The sequence below is a fragment of the Bombus pascuorum genome, chromosome 6, assembly GCF_905332965.1.
Source record: "Bombus pascuorum chromosome 6, iyBomPasc1.1, whole genome shotgun sequence".
In the NCBI taxonomy this organism is placed as follows: Eukaryota; Metazoa; Arthropoda; class Insecta; order Hymenoptera; family Apidae; genus Bombus; species Bombus pascuorum.
The window spans coordinates 15,577,949-15,598,312 of NC_083493.1; the positions used below are offsets into that span (position 1 = coordinate 15,577,949).

General features: G+C 45.2%; 1 protein-coding gene and 1 long non-coding RNA gene across 2 annotated transcripts in view; both read right to left on the reverse strand.

Moving 5' to 3' along the window:
• The window catches only part of LOC132908063 (dentin sialophosphoprotein), a 148,048-nt gene that overhangs the window by 36,559 nt on the left and 91,125 nt on the right, over positions 1-20,364 (reverse strand). The gene's annotated exons all lie outside the window — the stretch shown is intronic.
• Positions 11,450-20,364, reverse strand: part of LOC132907732 (uncharacterized) — a 36,689-nt gene continuing 27,774 nt past the window's right edge. The window contains exon 3 of the long non-coding RNA XR_009658259.1: positions 11,450-11,885. This is a non-coding gene — a long non-coding RNA (uncharacterized LOC132907732). The remainder of the gene's footprint in view (positions 11,886-20,364) is intronic.

Genomic DNA, 20,364 nt, shown 5'->3' on the forward strand with positions numbered 1-20,364 from the left:
GTGGATCAGAGACCCGGAGAATTCAAGGTCTCGTAAGGTGAGAATCTAGTTCCTGTTGCGAACGACGTGCATCAGGTTTTTGACGCATTCGCTAACTGGTAACAGTTGGAACGCGGACGAGGGAAGAAACCGCATTTCAAACCGCAAAACGATACGCAGCCCGGAAGAAGGTTTCGCTCAACGAGTTCTACAAACGGACTCTAACAAAGAATAGTCCGATTCTTCCGTAAACGAAGGACCGACAGCCGCCAAGAGACGAGGGATGGTTTCGAAAATCCGTAAGTGGATCGCGCGATATTTCCAGTCCTCTTCTCGCCGGGATAGTCGCGAGCGTGGGCGTGTAGTTAATCACACGCGAATAAACACGTTTCCTCGTACAATTCTCGTTAGCGACGAATTGCTCGTTAACTCGATTTCGTAGCTTCCATCGATGCAAAAGTGCAATCGTGCATGAGAGCCACTTGCCATTTAATTTTCCACCCTTCCGCGTAAATGCGTAAACAATATATCGAGAGACATTTCGCGTTCGAAGAAGAAACGGAGAGGCGGCAGATTATTAGAATAAAATCTCGGTATGGTTGGCCGTGGTTCGAAAAAATTAAACAAACAATTTTTATTAAATCAACGGTTCGACCTTTGCCGACGTTCGTTCGATTCGATCTGTCTCGTTTAATTTCAATTTATCCGCGTCGTAAACATGAAAGGAACACACGCCGTTCGAAAATCCCTAAAATACCCAACGCATGCTGTTTCTTACAATACGTATCTCGTTTCTTTTGTTTCCTGCAAACACACATTTGTCACACACGTAGGCATTGTATCGTTATCATTTCGCGTTTATCACCATTATTCTTTTATCTTATTACTGGCTGTTAGCTGTGCTAACGATTTCGTATTTCGTTCATCGAGACGACTGATTCGTCCAAACGATGGTTAATACCGGAACCCGATGAATATTACGATAATAGAAGAGCCTATTATCCCTGAAGATAGAAAATCCATCGACAATGAAGGTATTAACGGAGAATTTGAAAGCTTATTCTTAGCTGATACGGATGTTTCGGTGTACTTGTCATTAAAAAAAGATCCTCCTAAATTAGAAGAATGAACGATTATTTCGCCAAAACTATGATACACATAGGATAACGGAAACAAAGATAAAGATAGAAAGCAGGGAGAGAAAACAAAGCCGTGCGTTTATTAGCCCGTCGGCTATGCAAATATCGGTTGTGCCTCTCGGAACGACAACGAACGTATCCGATTAAAAATGAGAAAGAAGGTAGAACGAAAGGGAAAAGATCTTCGACGTGAATGTTTCGCGATAGTTCGATCCCTTTTGATCCCTCAACGCTCGCGTTCTCTTTTATCTAATCGATGGAAAACGATCGATCTTTCCTTTCGAGCGGAATTGTTCCTTCGCGCGCAAGACACGCCGACGATTGGATCGCGGATTTCTGTACACTCGTGGAAAGTTTAAAAACGCAAAAGTGCAGAAAACATATACACAACAGACGAAAAGCTCAGTACTCGCCATGGGATTTAACGTACGAAACAAATCTCTGCTTGCATTGCGTTTCCTCGGTTGTGTTTGTAAAGATACGAGTCGCGTTTAAATTGTAAAGATAAAAATATAAGTTGCTTTTAGTCGTATTTATAAAAATAATAATAATCGGAGGGTAGAGGGAAGCAATTGCGTGGGAAATACGCTCGGTGCTAGAATTTACCTTGGAATTTACAATTCTGTACACCATCGGATTACGATAAAGGAACTCGTGCAAGGAAGCGATTTATCTTACGACGAGTTAAATATTAATTAAAGAGAATGAAATTGTATCGTCCTCGGAGCAATTAAAAAGATAAAAGAGCAAAAGCGTCGATATAAAATCGCAAGGAATTCCTGTTTGCGATTGAGAAACGAAGTTCGAGGACGGGATAGCACACCGTCGAGCGGTCGATCCGAGTCACGTTGCCAATACAGTAAATAACGGTGGCGACGCACGACGACTGCTTAGAGAAAGGAAGTTACGTTTCCTCAGTTTCGTATCCATGGTCTGGGCATGCCTCGAATTCAGAATTACACGGGGTCAGGACCCGGAAGATCGTAGATAGCCCTTGAATTTCCAAGCACGCTAAACCTGATCACAGGATGGATATCTTCCTGCCGTCTGTCCATCTTTCGCTTCCTCCGACTAGACTTCCTCGAACGAACCATTCTTTTCTCTATTCCTATTTTTCACGCCACATACGAAGCGACAGGCAAATTTCTCTCCAAAGACGAGAACGAGCAACATCGAGCACGAAGAAAATAGAGCGGAAGGTTCGAGCAGCTTCGTCTAATTACGTATTACCGGTACAATTCAAATTTATTCAAATATAGTCGTGTCTCGCGTCATTTTCGTCGACAAATTTTGAAAAAAGACCTCGACGGTATCGCCAAAGTAATCTCGCGATTACGCGAATAAAGAAATACGACAATTTTGCTTTGCACGTTCATCCGTGGTAAAAAAAAAAAAAAAATCATATTCGAAAGTGGAAAGTTCGTTGCTACGAATATCGATCGATTATTTTCGATAAGTTGATCTCGTTAGTGGCTGATTAAAACGATTTAATCGCAAACTACGTAATTTGATTTTGAGTTAGTTATCCTTCGCTTTTGTAGGTTTGCTCAAATTGCTGGAAAACGGAGCCGCTTCTTCGATTAAGCGAGCGATATTACACGTTTCGCGAACAACATGCAAGCAGATAACAAATAAATATCGAACTTTGCCAACTGCTCTCGTACGCTAACGAGAACGAACGGTAACAATTTCACGAAATTCAGTTCGAACGTCGAAATCGTCGCATCTGCCCAACGCTACCGGTCGAACTCCGTTACGTTTATGCTCGAGCACATGGCTGCTCTTGGAGAAATTGTAAAGGGCAGGCGCGATGCTGGTAAAAATAGAAAAAAACCAGAGACGAGGACGAACAGCTGCTCTTCCTTAAAACTACTCCGAAGGAAGATTCGGCTCGGGATATGGTGGGGGTGGGGTTTTATTGGTTTAGGGTAGTTGGAAAAACGAGGGTACGTTAGTGCATTGTTCCGGCACGCCGGTGAAACGCGATCGAACGTTCGGCGACTCGTAGGTAGTTAACTGGTAATACGATCGAACGGTTTCTGCTTTCCTTCCAAATCTTTCCTTCCTCCTCTCTTCCCAATTCCATCCCTCGCTTAATCGTTTGCGAACAAACCACAGTTTTCGCCCTCCGACCGTTTCTTCAAATCTACTTCTTTCGCCAGAGAATTTTCAAATTGCGGTAGAAAACCTCGTTCGTACGAACAACTTAAGCTTCGAGCTTCGGGTTTACGGACTCGCAGCGGGACTCCATTGTGTAAACTCGTAGGTGCACCGCTATTGTCCCAACTAATCGAGCGTAAACTGGGTTTGTAAGAACCTATGACGAACCATTCCTATGACGAATATATGCGATTTATTTGTGTCTATTTATGAATAAATGCCACACAGAAAAACACGGTGTCACATTTTCCGTAGGGCTTTAAAACTTTTAGTTTTAAAATCTGCTATCTTATCGATCGCGTGTTAACACAATTATTCTTTGCTTCTTTTGACCATAAAGCGACATTAAACGTATCACGTTCCTCTTTCCTGTAGTATTTGTGCGTAGAAAAAGGAACAATTAGACACAGAAACGACATTTTCACCTGAATTTTCGGAAAATTATCTTTTGTTATCCAAACTGATAAGAATTGAAAGGAATAACTAGCGAACCACTATCGTTCAGTGTAGCGATTAATTTTTACGTATCTCTGTTTACAGTATCGTATTTACATTGACGAATATTTTAAATACGCAGACATGTACATTGAGTCACGCGTCTAGATGACACGATATAAATTAGGTTCGTAGAAATTTACGACCCGAACTTTTACTACAGTGATAATAAAAATAAAAAATAAAATATACATGTGCAAGTATGTAGAACGTACTTTAAAACCATACCACAATCCTAGACGATCGTGGCAGAATTCTATCGTCGGCAAGCAACGCGAGAGTCAAGGAACGAAGCTCGCTTTCGTCCACCCTTTTATGCGGCGCGATCGATCGGCGGGACAATTCGTGGCAACCTTTCGAAATGGTTCACCCTTCTCGGAAACAGCTGGCTCTCGTCATCCATCAACAGGGTGGAAATCGTGGAAACTCGTAGCAGACGCCTCCCTGTGCATCAACCTTCGTTTCCAACGTGTTTCGCGCGTTTCGTTCGTAACCTCGCTGTCACGTGTTTCGCGCAAACCTTTACACCTTCACAATCCCGCGCACTCGTTCACCTTGTTCACGATCACGACGAAGAAGAAACTCGATCTTGATCACGGTTTAAGTCACACAATCCAAGGTATCAACCGTATCCTCCGTTAACTGGAAGAAATATCCATCGCATGCTTCGTGGCTTGGAGTAAATAACGATCGTATCCTCGGTCGATCGACGAAAGTATCAACAGCGTCGTTCCTTTGTCAACCGGAGAAAACGTTAACTATCACTCCTTGTTTAATTGGAAAAAACATCTCACGCAAAAAATAGCGTTTACGAAGGACCAGAAACACGACCGAAACAACGAATGGAAGCGTAAGCGACGAAGAACGACTTTCTTCGAACACCAGGACGAGTCAGAAAATTCAAAATATCAAACGTGTCTCTTTCCTTGTTTAATTAGAGAAAATATTAAAAAAAAAAAAAAAAGAAACACTGCTCACAAAACACCACGACAAGGAATAAAACTAGCGCGTCCGAAATTATAGCAGACGAAGAAGTACACGCTATACCGGAGAGAAGAGACGCTAGATCGATGCTAGAAAATCGTAGACACGTCGACACGACCCCTCGACGCGTATCTATCCCATAGCGGGGCACCAGGACGACTGGAATGGAAACCGAATTGTAGGGGTCCCTTCGAGGTGCGTACGTGACGGGGTGAAGAGGGTTTCACGGCAATGGCTGCGGCGAGGGGAGACGGGGGACATGCCAAGGGAAGGTTAGGAGGGGTAGCGGTGACTGAGAAGGTCCGTTTATCCTACAGTGTCCCATAGGATCAGCGTTCCCTTCTCCACAGTTTGGTACGAGTTGACTCACCCTGAACGTAGCCAGCCTCAGGTAGAAAAACCTGTGACCGGCTCTCGAGCGAACGGGAAACAAGTTGTATACGTCGAGCGGACCCCGACAAATTTGTCCGGAATTTCTCGGGCTAAAATTGGAAGGCAAATATCCGCCGCATTGTCTTCCGACCGGAGAGAACTAACGGCATGTACTTGCGTAAGGAGTCTTTACGACGGTAATTTCGAAGGAGGATTCTGACGGACGGTTATCGTCATTGTCCACGGAAATGTTCGAGGAAGCCAATGAATACTTCGGAGACGAGAATGGAGAGATCGGCTGGAAAATCTTCTTCTCGGAGTATCATTCATCAAAATGAAAAAGGAGACGATAGTACGAAAGCGTAGAAAAAGCATGGTGTCCTATTTGCTCTTTCTTGAACTTTTGTCAAACGTGAGCTCGTCGAGGAATTTAATTAACGTCTCGGACAGGTGCGTAGTAATTTTTTCGATACCGTTTACTATTAAGGTTGTCCGGAAAAGTGTCTTTCTTTTACAGACACGTCTTTTACAACGACGCATCTTTATACAAACGTGAAACCTAATCTGTCGAACGTTGTGATCTTTATCTTGATAGAACAAAATGGATCGTAGGTAATTCGATGAAATAATATAAAAGGGAAAATGTCGTGCATCCATTATTTCCTTATAAAACGAAACAAACTTTCGGACGACCTAATACATTTTCGTCTAGCGATAGTTCGCCACGCTTGAAAGCCACGCAGATCGATTCCACGAATCGATAGAGCAGATAAGCGATAACAATTGTTGTTTATCAAAATTTGTCTTGAAATATACATTTATGTAATGTTTTGTTAGAAGTTTTGGCATTACTTTTTGACAAGTTGGATATCAATCATGCGGTTGAGAATAATGAAAGCACAAACTGAAGGATAACGAAGAGAGATAACGAAATATGCAAACTATTTAAAAGTAAAACTGAAAAACGAAACATACGCGTGGCGTCGGTCGATGAATCGAAAGAAAATCGAGATTTTATAGTCGTTGAAGACCTACACGATTCTCATTTCTACGCAGCCTATCTTCTTCGAAACGTTCGGAACGATTCGGATTTCAAAGACACCGGGTATATACGGTGGCAACGCACGACAGCTCAGATGAGGCACCGTTTCGAACGTGCGTTGCGTAGCTCGGCTAGTCACTGCTAGTTGAAAGATCGTAGCGAAGCGGAGGGCTAGCAAGAGGAACAGCAGAGGGCTACGAGCAGAGAAAAAAGAGAGACGAAGAGGAATAGAGCGAAAAGAAGAGAGGACGCGATGGAAGTAGCGCGAGGAGCGCGCACAGACGAGCAGGCACGCACGTGCGTAACGACGAGCACACTCTGACTAATGCAACGCGGTTCGCTCGTTTCTAGCTTGACGTAACGCAACCGCGTTTCCGGTCGCCCGCGATCGCTTCCGCTCGCCTACTTTTTTCCCCTCCGGTCCCCTTTCACCGATCCGTTTGTCCGTCACTCGCGTCGCTTCTTCGCGTAAATCACGCGCGACCAACACCGACGCACGTGCGAAAACAAATAGCCACGGTACGAGTTAGTCGCCTTGGTACAGTGTTTCTCGATCGTTTTTAAAACTCGACCCGGTTTTTCCATCGTATCCTTGGTGGATGGCCGGAACGATAAAAGTCAGAATTGTTGAAAAGCTCTGCGTACTCGAAGCACGATGTAAGATCAAGCGTTGGATTTTGGCTATACTATTGGAAATGTCAGGTAAGAGAGCGGAAGAAAAGTACGGTTTAGTTGTAATATCCAGGTTGTAAGTAAGGAGGATAAGAACGTAAGATTTATTACAGTACGTAAGTATACTTGAGACAGCTGCTTTATCAAAATCTGTCTTGTACTCTTTTGCCCGTAGACAAGAAACGTACCCATAGTCAAATAATTTGCGACCCTTCCTTTCTTTTATCGCCTCCATAACCATAAAACAGGGGTGTTGCTACCTGACTTGTTGGATACACAGATACTGGGAAAGTAGCCGGGATAATAAAAATTATGCGAATAAGAAACAAAATTATTTCCGAATATATAGCGTAACGCGATATAATCGATGCACAGATTAAGACGACGACTGATCGATTCTCCACCCTATCTTAACGATCTCGATTTCGATACCGAAAATCGATGGAAATAGAGCGATCGCGTTTCTCGCGACGTTTTTCGAATTGCATCTCCCACAGCGTTACCGTTCCAACGTTTGTTATTCGTCGAAGCAGTGTCCACAAGAAAATTATACAACGATCATAAAATGTTTACGCATATCGCCCGCGAACATGTTTGCCGACGAGCGAACGTGTCGGAACGTATTCCAATACACGAGGTCGTTGAACGACGCGGTGAAAATTATGGGAAGTCTCACCTGCCTCGAGTTTCATGGATAAAGGACTTGGGGGCGATCGAGGGTAGTTTCCTCGGGGCGAACGAGTCTCATGAAGATGTAGCAAATACCAGAGCGGAGAAAGCGGCAAGGAGATCGGAACTAGAGAAAATTGTCTTTGAGGTCGTTTCGAAACGAAACGTTTTTGAGAATTCGAAGGCGCTCGACGATGTTTGCACGGTCGACCGGTCGTCCTACGCGAAATGTATATTTGGGAGAATCAAGCTGCCTCCGCGGTTCACGCCGGAACGTGCCAATTTATCTTCTTATCGACTGGCTGTTGTTGCCTGTATTTCGCGTAACAACGAGATTAAATAGCACTCGAAATTGCGCGGCTCTCGATTCGATTCGATCGATCGCGAAGCAGCGTTTATTTGCTCGATTAGTAGTCTTCTACCTGCGCGAACGGAAACGAGGTAACGACGCGCCGCACCATCGCTGCGTGTCGAACATTCCATCCCGGTGGTTCGATATTTTAAACGCGTAACGCTGAGAAACTATAAGCGAATCAGGATTTTTATTTTTGGTGCGATTAAACGCAAACAGATTTAAAATAAAAGTCACAGAAGAAATGGTAACCTGCAGTTTTTCCCCTTTGCGGCAACGGGATTTTAATGGGCTAAAGTATAGCCTTTTAGTCAGCAGGTGGCATAAAACTCGGAACGTGCTTCAAATGGATAATATAAACGCTTCGTGGCATAACATTATACTTCGTAAATGGATTTTACCTCGATTATTATATCTTCGAGAAAAATGGAACAAAGGAGCTCGTTAATGCGCCTGTACACGCAACCATTTATTATTTACGCTTGCGAACGTGTACCGTGCTTGGGAAGACGCAACGTCTGGCCATATGCTACGCTTTGTTTCCAAACGCTTTTCACACGAACTGTAGCACATCGCAGTTCGAAAGTCGATCGCTACGGGATATAAACATACCGAGTTGCCTACCTCGCCGACAGTCCTCTGCGAACTACTTTACATATCTTTCTATTCGCAACGAACGCGATACATCGTCGAGGCGGAAGCATTTTTTTTTCCTTTCTTTCTTTCTCCTGGTGACGTTATTTTACCGGTAGTTACGCGTTTATCTGGAAAGAAGGATCGAACGCTTAGAAAGAGAGCAGGGAAAGACACGACACGAAGCAATCGTGCCACGCGACTAATTTCCATACCGCCCTCGTCACGAGCTTCGACAAACTGATCCACTAAATGGGGATTAATTAGGGGAATGATTTCGAGGCGGAGGGTCCTTCGTTGTCCGAACTTTCGACCAGCGCGTTGAAATCGCGGACTGGTCTGTTTACTCGAGGAGGGTGTCGATAATTGAACAGGGTGTCGAGGGAAATCTTTTCCACCCTATGCCGCGTAACCTCTCCGCGTAATTTTTGGCGAAATTTTTGGTCGAATTACGGTGCTCTTCCGCGTTAATCGACGCGCGTTTGTTTCGCTGATTTTTTTTAATATCTTGCAGACGAAAGCGATATACAACGAGCCTGAGCGAGACGAACACGTAGGTTCGAGCTGTTGATCGTTTGATTCGACAGCTTTCACGACGGCAACGGTTCTTGTCGTTTTCCAAGAAAACGAACGAATATTCTAATTTCTACGATTTCCGCCCGATCTAGTTCAACGCAAAGTTCAACACAAACACGAGTTACGTTCCGATGTAAGTTTACGTTGTTCGGTTATCGATGATCGCGTAAATCTGTTCTGGTTAAGAAAGTTTACTACAAGGCGCGTAAAGATATACTAAAAGCGACGGGGCTGACGTTCGAATTTAGGCGAAACGATTCTTGACAAACGGCGCAAAGATCGAAAAAAGGTGTGCCCTACGAAATCATTGCGCTTCACGACGAACAACCTTCAAGACGAAACGATTCCGCGTTTCAAGGTATTCGATCGATCTCCCACGAGGTATAGCGAGCAAAACCAGCAGCAAGACCGCTGTATAAACACAAAGGGGTTTCCCTGGGGGGGATAAAGTTGCTATAGGGGTGGCGCAGAGATTCTGCGGTCCTTTATGCCGGCGTTCTGCCAGGGCAAGCCCGGAGAATGCACGAATTACCGTTCGATTTGTAAATCAAACATTGACGCGACCGTGTACAGACGCCGCTGGCACGGCCACCGGATGAGAGTGTTTTATCGCCTGATCGATGCTGGTTTCGCGGCGTTAATTCGACTAGAAAGCGTGGCACGATCGACTTCCCACCGAGACGAGGGAACAATTATTCCGTAGCGGACCCTTGCGCCACCGGAAAGTATACCGTAGATTTTTGTGCCGTTTAAACCTAAAATCTAAAGATACGGAATCGTACAGATGCGTGTAATATGCGTGTAATATGCACGTAATATGCAAATATTTTTCCTTAACGTTACTTTCTCAGTTACGATCGTTAAAAGCCGACGCAGCTTTTTACGATCCTCGGATTCTATATGCGCGTAATTATTACTTCATCGTAACGAGTTAATCGCTTTCGGACTGGGGGGATATACAAAATCGTACGAGATATACTTAGCGAAACGAATCTCTATCCAGATCCTATCTTTCGTATAAAAAGAGCCCAATGACCTCAAAACGGATCCCCTTTCGACTCTTATTCGCGACATTTTCCGCCACGTGTTACGATATCGACTTAAATCGGAATAACAGCGCGAGATGGCTCGTCGAGATCGACATTCCGACGCCGTTTTCTCAAATTGCGTCACGAGAACGACTATCGGCATCGATCTTGGCCAACGCGTACCTCCTATTTCCGTGTCTGTTAATCTTCGAGTCGGTTTATTTTTCTTGGCCTTCGAAAGTTTATCAACGCGAGCGCAGACCGAGTGTTTGACAAGATAAAAAGCCTGTTGACCGATGCACGCTTGGAAAACGAAACAATTTCGATGGAAAGGCATGCGATGCTCGTGGCACGCGAGAATTCCCTCGCTGTATATTTTAATAATAAATCGATATCGGCTATTCGAGGCACAAACGCTTCCGCCGCTGGTCTTCTTCGCGCGTTCTTTCAACCCCTTCTCCGCGTCGCAGCTCCTTATCGCGCCACTATACTGCCTTTATCTCGAGGGATGAGGCTCTTCTATGCATCGTAGGGAGAGAACGAGCGAGAAGAGCGTTGATTAAAATTTCAACAACGCCGACACGAAGTTGTCAAAGGGTTGTTGGCCGAGCGGCGCCGGAACGCCAGGCGCGGGTCACTCTAAGTAATTAAAGCCTCGTTTCTATTCCGTCCCCTGCTGCCCATCGTTTCCCGAGGTGTTCTTTCCTTCGTCCCGAATCTCTGATTTATACGGAGGGAGGCGGAATCGCGAAGAAACTTCTTCGGTCCGGTTGCGCTCAGGAAAATGGGCAAAAATTGCTAAACCCCAAGCTTCCTGTATCCTCCAGATAAATTCGAAACGAAGGAAATTATGACTTTGGCCTACTTTCGCTTCCAATTATCGTATTTCTTTCGCTTCGAGAAACATCACCGATGTCGAAGCCAAAATCTTATCGATTTGACGCGTATAGTAAAATTTAAGCACGCGCAAATTGTCCGTATCGCTTCAAATTATTCTCAGCGTCGTAGCTCATTTTCCATCGTGTTTTTACTACGCGTACCATTACACCGTGAACGTTAGAACCCTACGTATATTGGAAGATTGGAAAATAAAGATAAATCAAACGAGAAATACTTCGCGTATATACGTATACGTTCCTGCCAAAATATTCATACGACGAATATGCCGCATTACGCGATCCAGTTTCGATCGTACTTTTACCGTTTATATCATCGCTGTAAGCGTTATTAGCAAACGTAATTCAAACGTATAAAATGAATCGATAGAAATTTGATATGTAATATAACAATTATAAAAATAATTGAAAGGTTAGGTTCACGCCGAGGAATATCGTTACCTCGGTAATTGAGGAAAAGTCGGGAGATATCGGAGATCGCAACAAGGAGTATGTACGTACTTACACACTGCATACAATTGTGGAAAAGTGAAACAGAAGGAAGGTTCGCGTTGGTTCGGCAAAGCGTTAATTTCAGCAGCCTCGGAGCGCGAACGAGACGAACGAGCGAGTACAAACGAATGAAATTATCCGCATCGATGGCCAGGAACGCGATGCGCTTCCTGCAACGTGCCGTCGACTTACGACTCGGCTCGTTCTCGTCCAGCCGGTCGAGGAACGGGACACGGAGCCGATACCAACGCGAACCGGAGTCACGGAAAGCTGCGGAAAAACCGGCTACGCGCCAAAGTTCCGAGCGAGAGACGCGTTCTCCGCTGATACTTCGAGGCAAACAGCAATTTGCCGTAATTGCGTGGCGCCGTGAAAGACTCGAGCTTGGATGCTTACCTGCAACAGAAACCAAAGGGGAAAAACGTTATTGGCGTGACGATGAAAAAAGCGAAGAAGAGTCGCGTGACAAAGTGGAGGGAACGAAAAACGCTTTGCGAGTCACGGCATGCGAATCGATGCCATTCACCGTCCCGTGTTTCTCGCGTTTTCGCCAATACGACAAACGATCTCGTAAAATAAACCGCGGAGAACGCGGTCTTTAAATACTCGGCTTAAATTCTACGTGGACTGAAAAATTTCCAATTGGTCACGCGTTGGATGGTCGACCGCTTTATCGAGTGCAATCTGTGCTTCGACTCGACGTACGCATCGAGTCAATTTGTTTTTATCAGATTTCCCGATGCTTTCTACGAACAACGCACTTAGTCATCGAGGCCAAAGTTCCTCCACGTTGGTCATCGATCACCTTTTCTCTTCTCACGTTATATATTCGTGTATCTATATTCATCGAGAATGCACGCTAAGCTGCGTTCATCAAGGGGTTCACGATGCTAAGTCAAATTTATTTCCCAATCTCGTAATTCCCTTGCGAACATCTTCTTTCGTCAACTTTGTCTTACCACAAAATCGCGATAATGACGCGTATGATATACGAGATCGGGCTACCAGGTAATTGTACCGGCTGCAAAGATATTTCCAAATCGTTGCAAGCCACGCCATACAAGTTGAGAAGAGAAGCTGAAAATCGTGGTTGGACTATTCGATAACCGTCTCGATCGCGTAAACACCTACAAATTTTAATATCTCGCGACATTGATATCGCGATAACGACGCGTGACGTATGACTGATAAGACGGAGCTGTTTCGCTGGCGAGTCGTTCAAAGTAATTGGTAATCGACGAACGTGAATCAAAAACGGGAACGATTAGGAGCTGAAAGTGCCGCGACCCCTTTTTCTCGCGCTGGCTTTTCATCGAGATCCACTAAAGGGAAAAACAAACAGTGGAGCAGCAGCCCTTTCGCCCCGACGGGCCAGAGGGAAGTGTTTTTGTCGGTGTCGTTTCTCGTTTCGACCACGAAAAGGATATACGTGGACGCTCATCCTGTCACAGAACTTTGTTTTGCCTTTGAGTCCTTTAGGCGACGCGGGTGGTCCTTCCTTTCACGGATCCTTTTCTCCTTTTTCCTACCGTGATATCGTGGAGCATACAAGACGAAAGACGAGCTCGGTGATTCGAGAAGGATCTGTACGAGTTCTGGAATCGTACAGTTGAAACGATAAATCACGTTAGTGTGTTATAAACGCTAGAATAATTTAGTTTAGCTCTCAGGATCATCGACAGACAAAGAGCCAAGTTCCCGACGTTTTACTTTAACGGAAATAACTTTGTCGCAGGATCCTGTCTATTTCGACCGCACAGAGACGTAAAATGAAAAGGCGATAAGAGAAATATCGTAACACGTAATGTCTAATAATAAATGCGCGTGTCGAATCGCATTTTCCTTTCGCTGGATCAACGATTGCCAACGAATACGTACGAGAATTCGAACGCGCCATTCAATTATCGAGAAATATTCCTCCATGCTTTGGAAAATATTCCACGAATAGATAGAAATCTTTGACGCTGTAACCGAGAACGAGTACCGGCGTAAGAAACCAGCCGAGTCGTAATTCAGTGTACGCCTGGACGGGCTTTAATCGAGATGCCAGAGACTATTGGTCGAAATGTCGGCTGACAAATGAATAGTACACCGAGGACCGATTGTCTGGTCTGCTAGATCCCCTTCTATGACCGGAGATACCTGGTAATCCATACGATTATTACTCGCTGGGATATCCAGCCTCTATTGTTCGCGCAACACCTTCGCTTCGCGGAATAGATTTGTCAGCAAATTCGTACAATGGCTCCGCTTTTCGAGCCAGACCTGGCCCTCTGGTTCGACCTCTCGTCGAAAACAGATGGAACGCTGACCTTTCTTACTTAGTCAATACCAATGATATAAAATTAATTGCCGAATATCGCGTACACGCAGACTCGCAAAAGCAGTCGAACACGTCATTTACGAATATAAAGCGCGTTCACGATGGTCGAGTTTCACGACAGCGCTAATTTTCAAAATATTTTTAAAACGCACAGTACGAGCATAAAAGTTTGCAGTGGTAAGCGGTGAGACATTTTCGCGGACCGATATACGTCCGTACGTGGGCTTTTCGTAACATCAGAGTCGAATAGTTTTTCTTACGAGAAAAAGACAAAATTGTTTCATTCGAGGGAAAAGAAAGGAAACAGAATTTGTTTGAATCGAGGGATAAACGATTCGTACGATACGAAGCTATTTGTTGGTTTTTCTAACTATCTGATCTGCAGTTCGTACAGAATGTCCTAGTAATTATGATGCAATTAGCAAGGAGGTGATTTGATACGAAGATATAAATCCTCCTAATAAAGTAATCGTGGTATAATCAAGAAGGAAGTGATTTTATTAGGGGAACTTATTTTTTCACATAAAACCATCGCCGTGTTGATCGTACCATGATTGCGAGTACGTTCTGTATAATAAAACTTCACGATCAGATAAGCAAATTCAATCGGTAGGAGACCGTTTAATCCTCTCGATATCGATGGAAATGGCGATGTAACGCGACTATACGATGTACGTAAAATTTAAAGAACTACCTAATGTTCGATCAAAACGCATAATGTTACGCGTTTGATTAAAATTAAAGAACGTGATAGAACGATGCCATAGAAACGTGTATGTACGAAACACGATAGAAGAAACTGTCTCACGCGTGTGTAATCATTTTACGTAAATTTTATGTGCAGTTATTCACTTGTTAGTTAGTACCGCGTATTCGTACGATGGATTTAGAAACGGGAAGTATTAGGTTGTCCGGAAAGCGTCTTTCTTTCGCAAACGTGTTTTTCACAACGATGCACCTTCGTACAAACGCGAAACCAAGTCTGTGAAATGTCGCGGCGTTTATCTCGACGAAACAAAATGGATCGTAGGTAATTCGACAAAACGATATAAAACAGAAAACATTGTGCTTCTGTTATTTCCTCGTAAAACGGAAGAAACTTTTCGGACAACCTAATACGTACGCAATCGCTCACGCGTCGTTGCAAGCTTTAACAGTCTACGCTTTTCCGACGCACTCGATATATGGGCGCAAGAACAAAAATAGTCCATCGTTGGCTAATTGAAATTTCGTTTGAATAAAAATGATATAGCTGCACCGTGGTCTATAAAGAAAGGAAGAAGCAAAAGCAGAAGCATGGAGTTTGGCGCGCAAAGGCAGCACGCGGCATGGCACCGGTTCTGGTAACGTGTAATCGAAGCGAAGGAAGGGACTCGTTTCCTTCGGGGCTGGCCGCGATCTCGCAGATATTACGTCGCGTTATATCACGCGCGCGAACACGACTCGGCCTCGCTTTCGACGCTCGCCTTTCCTTTTCTGTTCTGTTCCCTTCCTTTCTTCGGAAGGATCCGCGGCACCGAACACGGGCCGAGCAAAAATCAGGAGCAGGTTGCACCGGTATCCTTATTCGCGAACGCGCGCCGGCTAAACGAGTTTTAAAGTGCCGGTTTTATTGTCGGCAAAGCGCGTACAGCAACTCCTTAAGCGGCTCAGCCAACGACCAGGATATCGCTCGCTTCGACGAATCCTCGGAATCGTTCGCGTTCGAATCGCAATTTAACCGTCTATCGCTCGATTGCCACGCCAATCCGTGCTAGGACGTGGAACATTCGGATTCGCGACGCTTCGCGTTACGAAAGTATCGTGGCAAATTAGCCGCATTGAAACGTATCGTTTCGTAGTTTCCCGTCTCCACGAACTCTCGCAATCGTGCCAACTTTATCGATTTATCGCTCGATCACCACGCCAGGCAATGATAATTTCTGAAACGTTAAGATCTGCGTGTTACAAGAGTGTCGTAATTAGACGCGGATACGTATGCAAATTCGTATTTTTAATACACAGAAAAACGAAGCAGTCGAATTCAAGTGGAGCTTATTTCGTCGAGCAGAACCTTACAACGAACGATATACGTATTTTCCACATTCTTCTATAATTTTCTTGTAGCATTGAATTCTCTGGAAACTCGCAAACACCCGCAGGGTAATCGTGGTTAACTAATCGAAACGAGATATATATACCATGACATTTCGCTATGTAGTCCAATGTTGCAATTTGCACTGGTTCGCGTTGCAAGGATATCGCGGCAGGTTGGTCGAATCGAAACGCGTTAAGTCGTCGTTTCGAAACGTATCGATGTTTCGTCATTGGAAAATGATCTTTTTCAATGTCTTCTTCTTCCTCTTTCTATGAGAACACGGTAAAGATATCGGAGCGGACAGGTTCGATATCCTCTTTCCAACCAGGGTATCGCTCGTTTCGTGAAAGGATAACGAAGAGGTTCTTCCGCGCGATATCGAGAAACGATGTTTTCGAGGAGAACGCCTCGATACCACGCCTACTGCAAACTCGCGCGACCCACACGATTCACCTTTCTGCTTTCTACTCGATAGGCAAACAGCGATAGAACGTGAATTCTAAAATCGCTATCTCGATGTACGAATTATTTTGAAAAATAACCTTCCACTGGTCACAGCGATTCGTTTTGGAAAACGCGAATCAAAGAACGTCACGTGTACTACTTTCCATAGTTTTAAGTTACAGGACACCTACTTGTCATCGGTACATTTTGGATAGATATAAATAGATACTTTAATCGTAAAATGCTCCTTTATTTTTTCGCTCAAAGTACGCAAAATTGATTTTCCTAGGGGAATTACAAGTAGATTAGACGGTGTTGTGTACCGACGTGAAGAGTAACGCAACCTATAGGTTGCGTTAGCGAGGAAATTGCAGAAACGTATTGTACTAAACTTATAAAGATCACGGAAAAAACATAAATACGTTTGTTCGAATACAACGATATTACACGCATAGGCACAAATACTCTTACACGGACACCTACACAGGCATTTGAACAGGACACTTACACAGGTCATACTCGTTGCTGTATAGAGAGTGGGGTTCAAAATATTTAAGGGATCATGGGTCACTACCTACGTCTAGTCTGAGAGTAAGTGGTCAACTGTCGACACTCCACAAATTCTTTACCTGCATACTTTGTTAATTATACCGTATCACTCGCTTGTATACATTTGGTTCTGTAGTTCCGTTTAATAAACATCGCTGAATATTATTTCAACATAAACATTGTGTCTTCCACAGATTATTAATCTTAACTTTAAGATCAAATTCTAACAACGTTTTTGCTAATTTTTTCGCTTTGGCGTCACTTTACGACCAACGAGAGGAATAATCTATATCTTAATATCAACGATCGTACCGTATTTCAAAGACTTTAGCGATCCTATCTCAGCGAACCTCGCGTTAAAAACTAGCGAGTGTTTCGTAACTTCTAGACAGAAGGGTATGTACCATCGTTACATGATGCGTCGAAAGATAAATTCGATAAGATCGATAAGATCGACGCCGACGGAACGACACAGAACGTGCAGCTTGGCGGAAGGTCGAAAGTGCATCGACTCCGGCCGGTGCACCCGTGAGACGGTCTTTAATCGAATGCAAATACGTGCAAGTTCGTCGGTCGGCTGAACTGTACATGGCACGACGGGAATCGGAGTGGGTGCTTCATTCACAGAACAGCCGGCTTTCACGATAACCTCCCATACGCGTCCGTTTACGATCGTTCGGTCTCTGTCTCTCTCTGTCTGTCCGTCCCTCTCTCCCTCTCACCTTTCCCTTCTTTTTACCCGAGCTCACGGCCCACGCCTCCTCTTTATTTCCAACTCTGACGCATCCTTCGCCTCTCTCGCTTCGTTTCTGTGTCACTGCACCTTTCTTTGACGACCACGTCGGTTACGTGGATCCCGCTCGTTCTCCTTCCACTCGACGGCGTTCCTCGTTGTCTCATTGTCGGTAGAATCGGAACTAAACAGCGCCGGAACAAACATCCAGTCGAAATCCTTTGTCTCTAAGAGCGAAGTCGATGGTCCCTTCTCAGAAGTAGTTGAAAGCAGCGTCTTATTATACTTGGTATTTTCGCACGCCGTTCGAACGACCGATCGCGGTGAAATTTGGCGAGCCACCACGACGGAATCTTCCAAATTTTCGAATCTTAGCTTCGGTGATTCGCGATCGAAAAGACGATAGGGCGACTAAGATAATCGATCGGCTAAATTAAGAATAACGAACTAACGCTGGCGCACGTCGAGGACGAAACGAGTTAGACGGTAAAATAACTGGCGGAAAAATCACGAAATAAACGACCAAACGTCTTCGCTGCTAACAGCCTCTCGTATCTTTCCTCCCTTTTATATCGCGCGATTCTTTCCTGTCAACAAACGCTTCCTATCGCGATATTACAGCTCTAAACACGATTTACGTCCAATTATATCTCGGATAAAACCGACTTCACGCCGCGTGAAATTTTTCATTTTCTCATTACGCGGTCGCCGCTAGGATAAGCTCGGTGGAGAAAGGAGAGGCGTCTCGATTCCGCCTCGATTCGAGAGGCAGGCTCGCGTGCAACAGTGCGCATAGGTAGCACTTTATTTTTTTCGCAATCGAAGCGGCCGAGTGCTCTCCAGGTGCGATGCTAAAAAGTAGTTAGGATTAACGTGGCTCTTGAAAAGCCACGGGTATCTCGTTCGAATGGCACCGCTCCGCAATCGGGCTACACGTACTTCGTGAGATACTCGAGCGCTCGTAATGGGCTACGAGGCTCGAAACGACATCGAGCAGGAGAAAACGAGGGAGGGAGAGAAAGGTGGCTAGACACGCAGGAATGGAGCGAGCGAGCGAGCGAGCGAACGAGAGAAAGAGAGAGAGAGAGAGGGTGGTAGAGAAACACCAGGGACCACGGGAGAACGAGAGAGACGGAGATATGCTTAAATATCTTGGTGCTCCAGCGGTCGGCCATAGACATGATTTAACCGGCAGTTCCAAGCGATTACGACAGTGCTATACTTTGAATACGTTGCTCTAATGCGCTGCCCGACGTTACCGTCGCGTTGGCCTCTCTCCGGCCTGGATGCTGCGACGCGATCGTATCGGTTCCGTCCAATCGTCACGACCGTTAAAATTCGTCGTTAATTACTCTACGCGACGATATTAACCGTCTGTGCTGTTCCGCGTCACGTTTTACACGTAGCAATAACACGCGGCAAGGATCGACGAGCAGTTGCTAACGCGTGGAAAAGTCTCGTCGTGGTCTTTCCGCGCTCGTGTCTTAAAGCCGAATTTACGCCGTTTCGCTTCGGAGCAACGCGGCGGATGAACGCCGCTTTGAAACGCGCGAACGAAGCAAGGATGAAAGCAGCGTTCATCCGCCAAAGCGAAGCAACGTAAATCCGATTTTAAGTGGAAACGTTTCAATCGGAACGAAGTTGTACGAAAGTAGGGCTACTTAAGTCACCTAACCTAGGCTCGAAGATCTTGAAATTGAATGTTGAACTTGACGCGGAGCAGTCAAACTCGTACGTTACGAGTAGACTGGGCATAATTCTGTCGTTCTTTTGACGAATATCGTCCTCCACAGATTCGACGAAACGATACGAAATTTAGTATACTTGGACCTAATTAATTAATACGTAAATGCCATAATAAATACGACAGCGTACTAGTACCCTTTGCAGCTACATTTATATTATGTTTCCGGATTCGTTTCAAGCTTTATCGATACGATCCTGACGGTCGAGCTACGTAACACGGCAAACGAAGCTTCAAGCTGATCCATATAACGCGCGTAATACGTTCACGAAAGGCGTCTACGATTATACAAATATTTTGGCGAGTCAGTGTACGTATAACATATTTAGACACGCGTTAAAATCCATTATTCGAAAATGTCTTTCCTGCGCTTGTCAGATTCGTACGTACACGAACTTCATCGTTGCTCGTTCGTTTCGTACTTTCCTATCCGCTTCTCTTCCTTCGTTTCTCGGCTGTACGTCTACGTATCCACGCCATTTACTCCTCCGTGTACAAAAATGGATCATTCGACGCGTACAGTAAATGAAATCGAACCGACCGTGGCGTTAAAAATACGGATCGAATGGCGAATCTCGGAAATCCGCGAGCCAAGGCAGGTACGCGGGTGAAGGCCCAGGTAGATCGAGACGAAGGATTCGATAGGCGGATCGACGCGCACCGGTACGGCGCGCGGTTCGCGAAGCGTGTCGGAAACGGAGCGGAGCGACGGACTTCCGGTTCGGGCGGAACTGCGTCACGAAGCAAAAGTCGGTGTGCGCGAACGCGCGTCGACGTTGGGGGGAAACAGAGACGCGACGAAGATAGAGAACGAAGGCGAACGGAAAGGGCCGCAGGCTGAAGGGAAGAAAAGAGAGCGAGAAGGAAAGAAAGGTGTCGACACCGGCAGGAGGACCGCGGATTCGCAGTTGCTGACCTGGGTTAACGGCCTACCAGGAAATACAATGCAACGTTGTTTCGTTGGCTGGCGTTCCGCCACCGCGACTTTGCTCGCGCCTCCTCCCC